The sequence below is a fragment of the Taudactylus pleione genome, unplaced genomic scaffold (genome assembly GCF_031769625.1).
Source record: "Taudactylus pleione unplaced genomic scaffold, aTauple2 ptg000016l, whole genome shotgun sequence".
NCBI classification, from domain to species: Eukaryota; Metazoa; Chordata; class Amphibia; order Anura; family Myobatrachidae; genus Taudactylus; species Taudactylus pleione.
This window is the reverse complement of record NW_028284418.1, coordinates 28,344,483-28,359,308: the sequence shown is the minus strand read 5'-3', so window position 1 is coordinate 28,359,308 and position 14,826 is coordinate 28,344,483. Positions and strand designations below refer to the sequence as shown.

The following is a 14,826-nucleotide window of genomic DNA, read 5'->3' as shown; positions in this document are numbered from 1 at the left end:
ATTCCATTCATTTTAATACTGTCTGAAATCGTTCAAATTGTTGGTAAAATCGTTCAAATCGTTCATCTGACATATCTGTCCGTGTGTATGTACCATTACATTGTTCTGTTGAGGCCACTGAATTCTCATGCTACTGTATGAATGGATTCTAGCTCTTACTCGACTAAAATGTGTTAAATATGTGCAAAGTATCTAAGTTTTGCCTATTAGCACAGAAAAATGATTGCCGCGTTAGTGTAGTATTTTTATACAGGTAAATATCAATTTGAGTCAGGCACTTTATTTAAAATGAGGGTTTTATATTATGAGCATTGCATTCCTATAGGGGGTTTCAATACAACATGATGTGCTGCCAGGCTTTGCCGCTATGTCCAGCAGAGCATGTGTTGACTAATTGCATTAGCCCCGACATTGCATGTTTTCCTACTGCCCTCTATAGGGTGCGAGGCAAAATTTGCATTCCGGGACAGCAAACCACGTCCATTTTTTTAAGTTGTATTCCCCCCATAGTTTGTGTGACTTCAAAAATATTTAAATAAGTTGATTTCAACTACAAGATTTCCTTCAACTTTGTTAATTCTACATGAAAGGCGTGGAACACAGCCCAAGGTGGAAGCATCTAATAGATATAATTATTTCATCACTCCCTAATCTTGCCTTTCTGGTCTTTCATAATGTCAATAGTAATTAGGTCAATACATACAAAAACATTGTTACTTCCTGTTGTGCACAGTGTATTTAAGTTCCTATCAAGCTTCATAGTAAGGATCCAGTGTAGAATGGTTCTGTACTGGAGTAACACGTATGAATGTGGGAGCAGGTGTTTTGTGATTGGCCATTTGTACAGACACCAAGAACATAAGTCTTAGAATTTCCTTTTTAAAGCAATGCTCCAAAAAGAGCCATATGCAGATATGGTCATATTATGGAGTTTTGGAAAGTAGATCCAGTTATTTTAGGAAAATTTGTCCTGTAATAGTGTACTCTGTCACCCAGACTTATCCGCACCACACCCACATCCTGCGCGCTGCTTGCTGAAAGAAAACTAAAGGAAATCTGCCACTTATGAAATGTACGGTGTAGGAAGTTTTCATATTTCTTTTACTTTCCTTCTGCTTTATTGAAGACAAAAGAAATATTGCACTGCCCTCATTCACAATGGTAATCAGGGCCTGATTCAGAGCCGGACACTATTTGCGCTCGCTCATTCAGAAAAAGGGGCCGGCTATTTAAATTGAGTGCACGCTCTTTGTGGTCTGTTGACGCCTCTATGTCTGAGCGAGCGAACGAAACATGCGCTCGCTATTTTGTAAAGACGCCCCCTGGCCGCTCGCATCCTACGTCATCTCCGCTATTTATTTGATTAATCGAGTACATCGAAAGGCGTCTGAACTGCTCGCAGTGCTTGTGGTAGGTTTATCCTACCGCAATCATGCGAACAGTTCAGGCTAAGAGACAACCAAGTGACGTGGTCGATGACGCTGCTTTGTTAATTATGCACACCCTTAAAACGCCCTTTTTGACCGTTTGGCACGCCTGCGTTCGGATCTCCACTCCCCGTTTTCAAGCACCTTCCCCTGTTACCACCCACAAACGCCTCATCCTGTCACTCAAATTAGCAGGCACTCGCTATTTGGCGAGCGCTCGATTTCTGATCGCACTGACTGGTTGGCGCATGCGCATTACGACCCATACGCATGCGCAGATGTGCGAACATCGCTCGGAGCGGCCGCTTACGAGCGGCTCTGAATCAGGCCCTCAGTCCCTTGGTGCATGTAGGAGAGAATTGTGTTTGTGTAGCCTAATACAGTTCAGGGGCCGCTTGGGATAACCTCTGGCTTTCAGAGGGGCTAAGGGGGACCTTTTTGAAAGAGGATAGTCTCCTATTTTCAAATGCTATGTCTCCCTTTGTAGTACACTACCCTTCTAAAAGAATAGGGTGGTATAATGCCCAGACATACCCCATCCTGGCTTAAATTAATTCAGGAGAACCCTCATGTATTGTGGAAATCGTCTAGTTCTCAGAATTGTATGACTTCTTGAGCTATCGGTAATATTCCTACACATTTTGGGTCTGATTCCGAGTCAGTTGCGATTTTTGTACGTACGGAGTTGCAGTTCAGAATTGGACGCACGGTAGTAGAACTGTGAGGGGCATACTGGGACTGTGACTGGAAAGTATTGGGGCTGGGTAAAAAGAAGAATGGAGATGTTTCATCTCATGGGAGTGTCTGAGGCGTTCTGGAGGTGGTTCCATATAAAGGCGCTGCAACGCTCATACGGGAGGCCATACATGGACAGAGAAACTGCACCTGCCATAGGGCATAGACTCACCAATCAGTATTTCGAAGGCACGGACCTCTGCCAGTGAAAGACTGTGTAGCGGCATTAGCATAAAGACGCAGATGCGACTGTGTCCAACTCAAAATCAGATCCTTTATGTCAGTTCAGACTAGCAAGAAACAAATAAAAACAACCCATCATTAAGTGTAGATTTTATTCAGAGAAACTCTAGATTACGGCTGTTTAGTTTTTGAAAGGTGTATTTATGCCATAACAATAACTACAAAGTATATCTTGGTGGAATATACACAGAGTATATCTGTTGGGATCCTCAGCGCCAGCATCCCATACCCAACCCATTCACAGATTTGGTTTGGTTCACAATCTTGCCGTTTTAATAAAAAAAAAAAAAAATACAGTATATACTATTGAGACGTGCCATAGTGCAAAGTGGTTAAGAACATAATAAATTAATAGCATATCTTCTCAACTGCTTTGTATTGTGTAATTTATTTTGAGTTTCATTGTGAGATGTGTGAAAGTGTCAATTTCCACCTACTTTTGTGGAAATTAAGGTATAATTCAACTTGACCAATAAGTTGGCCGGCCCTCAAAACAGCCAAGATAAATGTCTCCAATTACCATGGGCCTGATTCAGAGGATGTCAGACGCAGTAGAGCGAGTTTCTTTTTTTTGCCAGAACACGTGTCACAGCCGCACTGCGTAAGCTTGGTGATTCATTAGTGATGGCGGAAGCAGTGAGGATTTATTTGCAAATTGAATGATAGCTAGTGACCATTTGGAGGAGGTAATGGGGGGGTGACTGCAAAAACACCACCATTTTCTGGATGCGTGCTAATTAACCACTGCAGTGGGACTAGCCCCGGCATCTTAGTTGAGACAGACATTCTGAGACCCCATAAGGTTGCTCAGAAGTTTCAAGGCGCAGCTGATATGCGATTGATGTTGCATCTTTTGTTTGTAAGAAGCATCTGATCTGAAACAAACAAGAACGGTGCCAACCTAGGTGTGTGACTAGGACACCAGGGTGTACTGACCAAAGACATAATGTCGCTCATTCAGTGTCTTGATTGTCACGCTGCTCCCCCACCTGTACTGCTTACATAGAGTAGCAGCATTGCTTACCTGTGCAGCTGCTGCTGTTACGTGGGTTTTATGGACTGGTGGTGTGCCACTGGTCTATGGGGTCATAGCCACACTCCAAGGAGTAGAAGTTTCCACCCAAGGGGAGGAAGCAACCAGAGGCTCAGAACGGGGAGCGGCAGGTACAGATGACTGGTGCCCAGGCCTCTGTAGGGGCCCCAGTGTGCAAGGAAGTAGTAACCATGTACAATGGGCTTGATTCTATTGATTGCAAAGTAAATTCAATTCAGCGCGCTGTTAAGGTTTTCTTATCGCACCCTGCTGTTATCTGCCCTTAGCGCCGGGAAAACAGCATCGCGCCAGGAAATTTAGTCGGAGAATGCCCATTATCGTGACTAAACACCCTGTTTAAGGTGAGAGAGGGGGAGAATGGGCATTCCCGACCTAATCGCACAGAATTGAATAGTGCCGGGAGCTCTCTTGGCGCTATTTACATCGCGATCAATTGAATCGAGCCCAATGAGGGTAATACATCCCAAAGTCTTGACTACCCTAAAAGTTTAAAAACTCTGTGCTCCAGCCCCATCAGAGACTGATTGCTGAAAAGTCTGAGTGACTCAATAGCTTCATATTATTCTGTAAGTTGTACCCTCTAGGCTTTGCTCGCGGGACCAACTTTTACTGAAGGGATGACCATCGATGGTTGGCCAACAGTAGTTAATGGTCTTGCCATCGATGGCAGAGATCAGATGGTTATCCACCATTGATGGCAGAAAAGGAATTTTTTTTTTTTTTCCTCTCCTGCACTGGGAGCTTGGCACTAAGGGGGTCATTCAGACCCGCTCGCAAGCGGGTCGATGTTCCCCCACTGCGCATGACGGAGGGAGCTCCGTCGTGCGCATGCGCGAGACCCGGCGAGCGACGAGGAATACGTCGCTCGGGGTCTCGCACCAAGGGGGGCGTGCTGTCGATGTTGATTGACAGCACGCCCCCTTTTGTGGGCGTGCCTGCCAGACGGAGGCGTTCCCATGGGAACGCCTACCGTCTGAAGCCGGCCCCACTGACATCACTAGTGATGTCAGTGGGAGTGATTTTGCCTCTGATAGAGCCAAAATCACTCCAGGGCTTGCGGCAGCGAGACCCTACCGCAGGGTTTCCGTCGCAAGCTCGATGGTTGCGATGGTCAAGACCATCGCGACCATCATCATGGACGCTCGCATAGGCTGTGGGTGAATAGCACATATAGCACAGCCACAACAGCAGTAGTTTATTCACCTGCTGACTCTAATATTGTGATGAATAGTTCCACAGGGCGCTGGTTCCAATACTAATATCCAGTAAGATAACTGTGACATTCTGCTAGCCAAAATGGGTGTGTAGAATCTCCGTCATTTGTTACTAATTTATGCTCTGCAACATTGTGTCGGCGTGTTATATTATCTACAGTATAGCTACAACAGCAGTAGCTCACTTATATGCTAACTCCTATATACATGAGAGTAATTAATCCTTATAATAGTGAGGTCTTCAGATTGTCCAGATATAAGGACAAATGTATGAATATACTCGGAATTGATACATGCTTACATTTAAATACAAAGGGAGTATGTAATAAATCCCCTATAACAGCGAGGCTCTTCAGATTGCCCAGATATAAGGACATATGTAGAAAGACCTTTGACCAATACATGCCTGTGTATTAACTACAGTACACGATCTCACAATTTTACAATTACAATAATTACTATAGGGGAGTGGTTTTTCAGGACAATAAAGCCACTCAACTCAAGTTGCTACTTTCTACTTAAGCAAGTGACACAGAGACTGAGAGTTTCACCCATATTTGGACTCAAGAATTAAAATACGGTCACACAGCAAGGGTTCTCCTTTTTATTATCACTAATTTCTATCATTTTCTATTTTTAACCTCTATTTCGATGGTCATGTCCCATGTGGGGGCATTTTAGTGCATATCTAATAAAGATTGATTTTTATTTTCTATTACATTTGTTGTGCGCCATACCATAGACATTCTTTTTCTTTTCCCCTCCTTGTGAGGTCAGGATGAGCTTGGCACTAAGCCCTGGAACAGCACTCAGTCCTGCCCCCTAACTGATTGGCCCTCAATTTAGCCCCATCTCCTGTCTTTTGCCACTCAGCTGCCGACCCCCATCCTCCCCTGCAGTATGATACTTTCCATGATACCAACCATTGATGCAAATCCCCAATGGCACATTCAATTTCGAAGATTGTGTCGACAAATCGTGAAAAGTATGCCCAAATCGTGAGTGTACAGTCACGATGCCGTTGCGCGTGCCCGCTGGTCGTACATCGCATCTTCAGATCTGCCGTGCTGTAGGGCAGATTTGCCAGTCTCAAGTCACGATGCACTGGAATAGTTAGGAGGCACGATAGATCGTTTGTCACAATGGACAGTTTTTTAACACCAAATCGTGCCCACGACTGATGGGGAGAATTCAAGGGGAAATCGGACACCTCGCCGGATCGTGAGCACATCGCCAAGTGTGTAGGCACCTTCACTTTCCCTTCTCACCCCTTATCCTTCCCTTTTCTCTCTACCTCTTGTTTTCACCCTTCCTTTTTTTTTTAACCTTCTTCCAAGTTCAGACAGCAGAAAATTGCACCCCCTACTTCTGGTGCATGGGAGATCATGCTGTAGACTTTTATGAACTAAATATACATTTTCATAAATCACACAGGTTACAACAAGCATTTTCACTTTCCTACTATTAAATGAAATACAATGTTTGTTTATGCCATTTAAAATCCCAGGATGATTAGTTCACTTCTAACGTGAATTCCAAAAAATAATATAATACCATTAACTGAAAGCTTCATTCAGACTTCCATTCTCTGAGAGCAATCCAGTACCTCATATTTAATCATTTTCTGACATTATGAAGAAAAATCCCATTAAATAAGCCAGAAATCAAATTACATTCTGACGGGTGGCCATACGCATGAATTGATTTCTTAGCAGATTAATTTTTTTTATTAATAATAGACATGCAAATTATCCCCGGAACACTATAAATGCCTTTAACCACTTGATTAATTATCTTCTATCACCTTGTGCTTTAGATATAACAATTGGGTTATGTGTTATGTTTCAGATATACCTGCCAGTTACTGCATTATATATAACTAAATTATTGATCTGTTCCTATGAGACACTTCTATTAAATTGTCTCTTTAGTGTAGAATGTAAATAGGAATAAGACAAGACTCTGCTTGCAGAAATTATAAGATGTGCCTGTTGAAATCTGCACACTTGGGAGTATCTGCCAACTACACCCAACTGCACCTTAAACAGATATGTAAGCAGACGGTACACAGCTGTATGAAGTAGGCAGCTATGGGTATTACGTATGGGGATGATGATGGGCAGGGCCGGCGCTATCAATAGGCAGCTTGCAGCTGCCTAGAGCGCCGGCTCCTGGAGGGTAGGGTGTCGATAAATCGGCAAAAAAAAAAAAGACCTGGTGACTGGTGTAGGCTGCGGGTTTAATCAGCAGTAGCCGCCACTACCCTATACATGACCTTACACAGGTTGTTGCCAGTGTAGGTCTCTGTCCCGGCAACCCGGTCTGTCAGCGCTGATGTGACTGGCTAGCGCCTGCACCCGGGCTCTGTCAGGGCCCTCTCCTCCTCCCATGACAGGAATAGTGCACTCACTGCACTGACTATTGCCGGACTTCCCTGAGGCTACGCTGCTGAAATAATCAGGCACAGAGGGCCGGGATCACGTGACCAGGCACAATAAAGTGGGTTTTTTTTTTTTTTTTTTTTTTAAACCTGCCCTGCGCGCGTAACGTGACGTCATGAGCGCGCTGAGGAGGAATAAAGAGAAGATTCAGGTAAGTGAGGAAAAGACAGGGAGGTTAGAGGGGAACACAGAGGGGGAGGCTGAGACTATATGCTCTGTAATTGAGGCTGTAGAGGGTCAAAGGGAAGCTATCTTAGGCTATGGAGCCACATGGCGGTGCTGAGGCTTCTGGAGAGACACAAAGGGGGCCTCTGGCTGGGGGAGGGGGAAAAGATTCCTGTTGCTGGTCCTGCTATTGTCCTCGAACGTTTCTGTTCGTCTGCAGCCTCCCCTCCCAGCATCAATTGCTGTGCTGCTGCTAGAAGACCTGTTGTTGGCAGCAGAGGCTGGAGACTTGCAGAATTGGTCTCTGCACTGCCCGAGAGGAGTTTACGAAGTCTGCCTTCCCACAGGAACTATGCTGCTGCCTCATGGAGATGCAGGGGGGGAAGCACACACAGCAGACAAAGTCAAGGGGCGGCCTTGACAAGAGGAGGAGGGCCCCCCTGTTTTATGTGCCCTGGGCCCCCCGAGGGCTTAATCCGGCCATGCCTTGTGCCGTCACGTCCCCTGCATACCATCTGCCGCTAATGCCCCCTGATTCATTGCCTCCATTAATCCCTGCCTTTCCACATCCTTATTATTTTGTGTAGTGCATCAGTATTGAACTATTACACCCCATATTTACCAGTCTGCCTAAACCTGTTGCATATCCCCCATCTCTTTCCTTTTTTCCTACTCCCATCTGCTTGCCTGGTCCCCAGTGTCAGCAGCTTACCCTGTTCTCTCTCATCCACCTCTGCTGTCTGCATGCACGCACCGTCTCCCCCAATTACTCATCGCTCTTTGTCCCAGCCCCCCATTACTCCCCAGTGCCTCGTCCTGTCCCCATGGAAGACTCTGGACATCCTGATCTCCATGTGAGATTGTATCTGTGTCTCTCTATCAAAAGTGTCATCTGCATGGGACGCACTGTCTCCAGGTGTAAACCATATATATGACCTGCATATGTGCTTAACCTCTTCTCAATGTCACACACACATAGGGCTCAATCCAATTACTGTAGTTGCGATTTCCCTTGCAGCCGAGTAAGTGCTGTATGCCACTCTTGCGATACCTTTGTGCACTCGCGGATTTTTGTTCGCAGCACCATAGGGCTACTGTATGTACAAAAATGTAAAGGTAACCTGCCTCTCTCTGCTGAGTATAGTGTTTAGTAGTTGCCCTCAAATTATTACCAGAGATAAAAAGTAAAAGTAGTCAGTGTTGGAGTGGCTTTTCAGGATGTAAAGGAAATCCACAGTATCCACAGAAATATTGTGACCAAGACTCGGCCAAAAGTGTGGTTTTATGTATTTGACTGGGACGAGTGTTTTGAAGAGAGCAGGGGCACTAGAATGAAGTTTTGCCTAGGGCGCCTAGAAACCTTGCACCGGTCCTAGGAATTTACCAGTCACGTCCCAATAATATCACACCACTTTCCCAATGATGCCATACCCCCATCTTGTCACTAGCAGGTATATATTTTGCAGCTAATTGAATTCCCGCCATTCTGGAACAATATTAGCCTAAATTTAAACTGTAAATAAAATTCTAAACTTACACCTAACTCAAGTTTTCAATCAGCACCAAATTCTAATTTTCATCTGTCCGGGGTCATGGGCTGGTGCTAGGATTCTCGGATCCCTAGTGAAAGTTTCGGCCTACTGTTCCTAATTCCCCAATGCCCACTTGCTGGCCCCCCTCACACTTGACACTTAACTTTAGTAAAATAACTGACATTTGGTGGTTTAAGAGAGATGGGGGCCTGTGCGCAGCTTCCATGCATGCCCCCTCCTATCTAGCTGACATATTCTCCATGTAAACATTGACACTGTGCCAGAGTCTACAGTGCATGCACAGATCCCGGGAACATTTTCCCGACTCCATTTTCCCGAAGATATCGATGGCAGCAGAGGACTCGGTGTAGAGGTAAATATATGAGTCTGTGGGCGCAGAGTGAGCAATGTGAACTACCTTGTACCCAGAGGTGCGCCCTGCATCTATTATAGATACGTCCATGTAACTGACCCCTTTTTGGTTGGCTGGCAAGGCTGTGATCCACATGCTTGCTCGTGCTCCAGTCCACCAATATCTTGCACGTAGGCAGCTTTGCAATTGCGATTCTTGCAACAATGCAAATGCAGTAGTAGTGTTCACTCTAGCTCCGGCACCCTGCCTCGCGCCGGAGCTAGAGTGAACACTACTACTGCATTTGCATTGCTAGAGAGGGCACGTTCGTGCGCGTGTCCGAGAAGGGGGCGTGGTCATCGAAAAGGGGATGTGTCTATAAGACGCGTCCCCTTTTCGTCACTCTTGGGGGCGTGCCCGGCACTTACGGACACGCCGGGCAGCCCCCAAGCCCTGCAGACAGGGAGAATAGATGCCGGGCGCATGCGCCCGGCGTCTATTCTCCGGCGGTGACCGGGTCACCGCACATTTCTTCACCTGCGGGACACTGCGACCCGCCGCGGGTAAAGACAGTTCCCGCAGGCTGTTAGGGCAGGGTGCTTTTTGCCCTCCTTCTGGAGGGCAGGGGCGCTTTTTGCCTTCCAGAAAGAGGGCAGGGCGCCGCGCCCCGCTAAAACAGCCTAGCGGGAACGCTACAGTAGGAGATGTATGACAGCCCCTGCTGCATTTGCGATCCCAGCACTGCGGCGGAGGTCGCAGGCTGGCATCACCATCGCGGCCATCGATGGTCGTGATGGTGGATGACACTGGGCTGGCGGACAGCTGAGTAAGCCTTAGGTTACTCAGGCTGGCCGGCTTGCGAGCCCAGTAGACTGCATACGTCCACGCTACTCCCGTTTCTGGGAACACTGGCCGCCCCCTGTCAGTCAGGCAGAGGCATTCAAGGGCTTGCGTGCGATTGAACAGGGCCCATTCTGCATACTCGCAGAATGGGCCCTGTGCATGCGCAGATTCCCGATAATTGGGAATCTGCGTTCAGCAGTGCACTGCTGAATCAAGGCCTGAGACCTTTTGAGAAAATAAATAGCATTATTATCTATATGTGCATATTATACATATGTTCTGTGGGTTTCCTCTGCTATTGTCATCCAGAGTTGGTGGCATTAAGCCGTAAGAGGATTCTTATGCTGGGTACACACATGGCGATATATTGCTCGTTCTGTCGACAAGCGATATATCTGAGTACATTGGTGGGTGTGTACACCCAATATGTCTGTGAATGACGTTGTTCAGACATATCAGGTCAGCCCTGCAGCACAGTCGATGCTGATATATCTGACATCTCAACTGGGCGGGCAAATGTAAATGACCGCCCAGTTGTGATGTTTGCCTAGATACATCGAGCGGCCGTTTGGTAAGCTATGCACACTTACCAATCGACCACTCTGATGGTGGCCGATCCGTTGTCAAAGTGTGTACCTGGTATTAAATAGAGGGAAAAATGATTGTGAATAATGACTCCGGCATTGTTCACCTCCATCCCTTTAGTAGACCGCTAGGAGCCCTATCCCATTTTCACGAGCGAAAAGACTTCCATCAATAAATAGACTCCTATACACTGAATGCCAAAGGTCATGGGATAAGTCAGTACTGTATCGTGTAGGAGCCCCTCTAGCCCGGCAAAGTGCAGCAATCTAAAGTAGCATTGATTACACAAGTGGACCGAAGACCTCTGGAGAGATGTTGAACCACAGCTCCCTTATATTTGTAAGTGCAGGATCTTGGGTGAGAATGGACCTCTCCACCACGTCCCATGAATGCTTGATTGGGTTCATGTCGGGTGAACGTGATGGCAACACCATTTGTTGGAACTCTCCAGAATGCTCCTCAACCATATCTGGACAACTTGGGACCAATGACACTGTGCATTATCCTGCTGGAATATTCCATCGTTGTGGGGGTACATGAAGGGCTGCAAATGGTCATCAAGCAATGCAACGTAGAAGTTGCAGGTCATTGATTTGTTCAGTCGGACCTGCTAACCCAGCTGATGCCATGTGAACACACCCTACACCATCATGGAAAAAGCACCAGCCAGCACGGTGCTTTGTTGACAACTGGGGTCCATGGCCTCCTGGGGTCTGCCCCACACATGAACCCTACAATCAGTCCAAAACAACTTGACCCATGACCCACCAGACCACACCACATGTTGCCAGCCCTCCAGGGTCCATTTAGCGACGTCACAAGCCCAGGTGATACACTATGTCTACTGTTGTAGTGTTAGCAGGGGCACTCTATGCATCTGTTACCTCCTGTATTGAATGTGGGCGTGATTTGAGCCAATGTGGCTTGTCCAGATGCCTGTGTTCACGATCATTAAGCACCAGTGGTCAGCCACTGCGCTGTTTACGGTGGGTGGTAATGCTTTCTGTGACACCGTAGATCGAGTAATGTTGAATGTCCCATCTGTCGGGCACCCACTATCATGCCCATTTCGAACTTCAATAATTCACATCGCCTTGCAATGAGCATACTAGCCGGTGGTTAAACTGAATCATGAGATGTCAAATTACAACTGATGTAAATCTGGCCTTTTCCAAGACATCAAAGTACAGTGATGCCACATCCCTTTACATTTACATACTGCTATCCTATGACTTTGGCACATAGTAGTGCTCCATGCATCCTTAACAGCTTACCTACAATAGCTTGTTTATTGAACACAATAATTACATGGAAATTACTTTTGTGTAGGTATTTAATGTAATAATATTTTGGCACTGGCGTTTTATTTAACTTTGGATTAAATGTGTTTTTGACTAATGGTTTTTGTATTGTATTCTATGTGAAATTACTATATTATATGTCACTGTCCTTTTTATTCCTTTTGTATGATCATTATGTGATGGGTAATCAATCAGTAAATTATTTAAATGTGTTTACTTCCACTTCGTATATGTTATCTTTATATTTCTTAATTCATTAATTCCATGATACACACTTCAAACATCCAATGTATAATGTATATTTTTTTTCCTTGTTATTTCCACTTTAACCTTCTTCTTTACTCCCTACCCCAAATATTGTGGTATTCTAAATATTAGATTTGTGGGTTGAAGAATCCCTACGGCAGGGGTGGCCAACCCGCGGCTCTTGAGCCTCATGCGGCTCTTGTGTTTTTGTGATGCGGCTCGGCAGACCCCCACTGCAACTGTGAACGCTGGCCTCTGAAGTGATCAGAGGCTAAAGAAGTCTCTGATCACTTCAGAGGCCAACGTTCCCAGTGACTTCACCTGTGATGTGAGGAGCCTGCGTGCCTGCTGGATCTTGTTAGATCCAGTCAGCATGACAGTAGGAGCAGGAGTGCTGACAGCGTGGATCTGATGAGGTAAGTACTGGGATAGGGCACAACTATAGAGAGCACTGCATATGAGGCACAACTACAGGACTCTCTGCATATGGGGAACAACTACAGGGGGCCCTGCATAAGGTCATGCTCCTGCAAATGTCAAACCAAAGGCGTGTGCATAAAAATGGGGTGTAGACTTGTGACAGCTAGGCCACACCCCATTTTGCGCACACATGCTATCGGCCCTTTAACTTGACTACAGATTATTTTTTTGGCTCTTTGCCTCTGACTGGTTGGCCACCCCTGCCCTAATATGTCTTTACCTTTTGATGTATTGTCTCAGAGTGTTTAACCAGTTCTTACCTGATTACACTTCTGATCACTGCAGCTATACTGCTGGTTAGCCTTTTGTCTCCTTCGGGGGTAGAGCTTGCCTGACTGACTGGCTGGTAGGGAGGGGCACCCAGCCTGGCTGCCAAGACTGCACCAGACAGTAGACTAGATTCCCGGTTGAGCAATATGCTGTGCTCTACAGCCGTTGTCACCAACATGAAGTAGAATGAGTGTCTAATTCAGTAGAATGCCTCTACACCTACCCCCAGTTCCAGTGCCTTAGGCAGCTGCTTTATGGCAGAGGCAGCCTGAGCCACATACAAAGGTCGACATTTTTTTAATGTATATTTTTATCCTTTTGTTTCCCCCCCAAGATAATGCCTGGAAAGATCCAGGCACCATCTTGGTTACATACCAGGCATTGTTCTGACACATATGAACTGATTTGATTATTAACACGACTGTGTATTTGGTTGTGGTTGGTTGGGTGAGTCTGTGTCATCTGAAGGATCTAAAGACCGTTCATGGGATTGTACTAGTCAGCTGGCACTGAGGCTGTATTACGTACTGGTTCTGAGAATGGATTACTGACTGTAAAAGAATAGCCCTGTCAGTAAGAACCCAGTTGAGGCCAGTAATTGTCTGCTGTTTGATATTAGAAAAGAAGACAATGATTTTTAAATTGGTAGGAAAGCCTTTACTTCCAGTCCATGATCCCCATTTTGTCAATGCTGTTTCTATTTTCAGTTCAAGACAGATTTTAATGGCGCACATGTTAATTGTTTGGAAAAGTATTCTCTAGAGATGGTAACCCTGGCTCTGGGGCTACATTGCATACCGTTTATGGAGTTGTATCAGTGATGTGCTGTCAGGTGAGGTAGAGCCTTTCCTGTCATACTTAGGTATACTCCAGGGATTTGACTATAAAAATTGTATGAAAAATGTAAAGAAAATATTATAAATATCTCCTTTGTATTATTCTAATAATTTTTATAGTCAAAACCCTGGAGTAAAAAGTGTATGGCAGGTGAGGCACTGCCTCACCTGTCTCTCTTCCACACATCCCTGGTCAAAACTCAGCAAGTTTCCAGCACTGCATACTGCTGCTACAAAGGTAGTGTAATGCTATGTGGTGCCTCAAATACTGGAAGTACACAATTCCAAATGATATAAAAAAAAATAATAATAATTATTAATATAATAGATAATCCACAATAATAAATAACTCCCGGGAGTATAAAATTAATAGTAAGTAGAAGCAATAATGCACTACATACTGCTGCACCTTTGTATAATGCCCACATGAACCCCAGAGTTCATATACTGTATGTATCTGTATATCTGGCCCTGATACTAGCCAGTGCCTCCCCAGCCATTTACCTCACTGCTCGTCACTGAGTTGTATGATATACTAGATGGTGTCAGAAGAGGCAATAGTGATAGTAACAGATCGTAAAGAGTCATGGTGGGTACACACTACACGATATGCTCCCTGAGCGATATCGTGTAGTGTTGTCCCCGGCAGGCTGTGCTCAATGTCGTTCATGACATTGAGCACAGCCGCTGAACGATATCATTAACGATATCGTTCAGCGCCGGGCTCTCTCCCCCATTCCCTGACATGCAGCAACCTGACGAGATCGTCAGGTTGGCCTGCATGTCAGCCCGATGAACGATGATGACGAACGACCCGCGGGAACGCGCGTCGTCGTCATTGTTCATCTTTTTGGGGTTAAAAATGGACGATAAAGTGGACGACTGAACGATAACGATATCGTTCAGTCGTCCACTTTATAGCCCAGTGTGTACGCACCATCAGGTATATATTTGCTGCTTTCCCTGGGATACAGTCTATATCAGAATGCAGCTTGGACTGTTTTGTTTACAGCGTGTCATGTCTGTGGGTAGGATCACATTACTGAGTGGCAAGTATTTAATTTGTGATATACATTGTAGCACAAGATTGTGTCTTCCATTT

At 45.6% G+C, this 14,826-nt stretch overlaps 1 protein-coding gene across 2 annotated transcripts in view; it reads left to right on the top strand.

The window, feature by feature from the left end:
- The window catches only part of MACROH2A2 (macroH2A.2 histone), a 40,466-nt gene that overhangs the window by 11,028 nt on the left and 14,612 nt on the right, over positions 1 to 14,826 (top strand). Inside the window, exon 1 of one of the 2 annotated variants that reach the window (XM_088475378.1) lies at positions 7,209 to 7,265. The exons of the other annotated variant lie outside the window; for it this stretch is intronic. The gene's annotated coding sequence lies outside the window, so the exon portion shown is untranslated. Of the gene's footprint in view, positions 1 to 7,208; positions 7,266 to 14,826 lie in introns of those variants that run through there. 2 annotated transcript variants of the gene reach the window in all.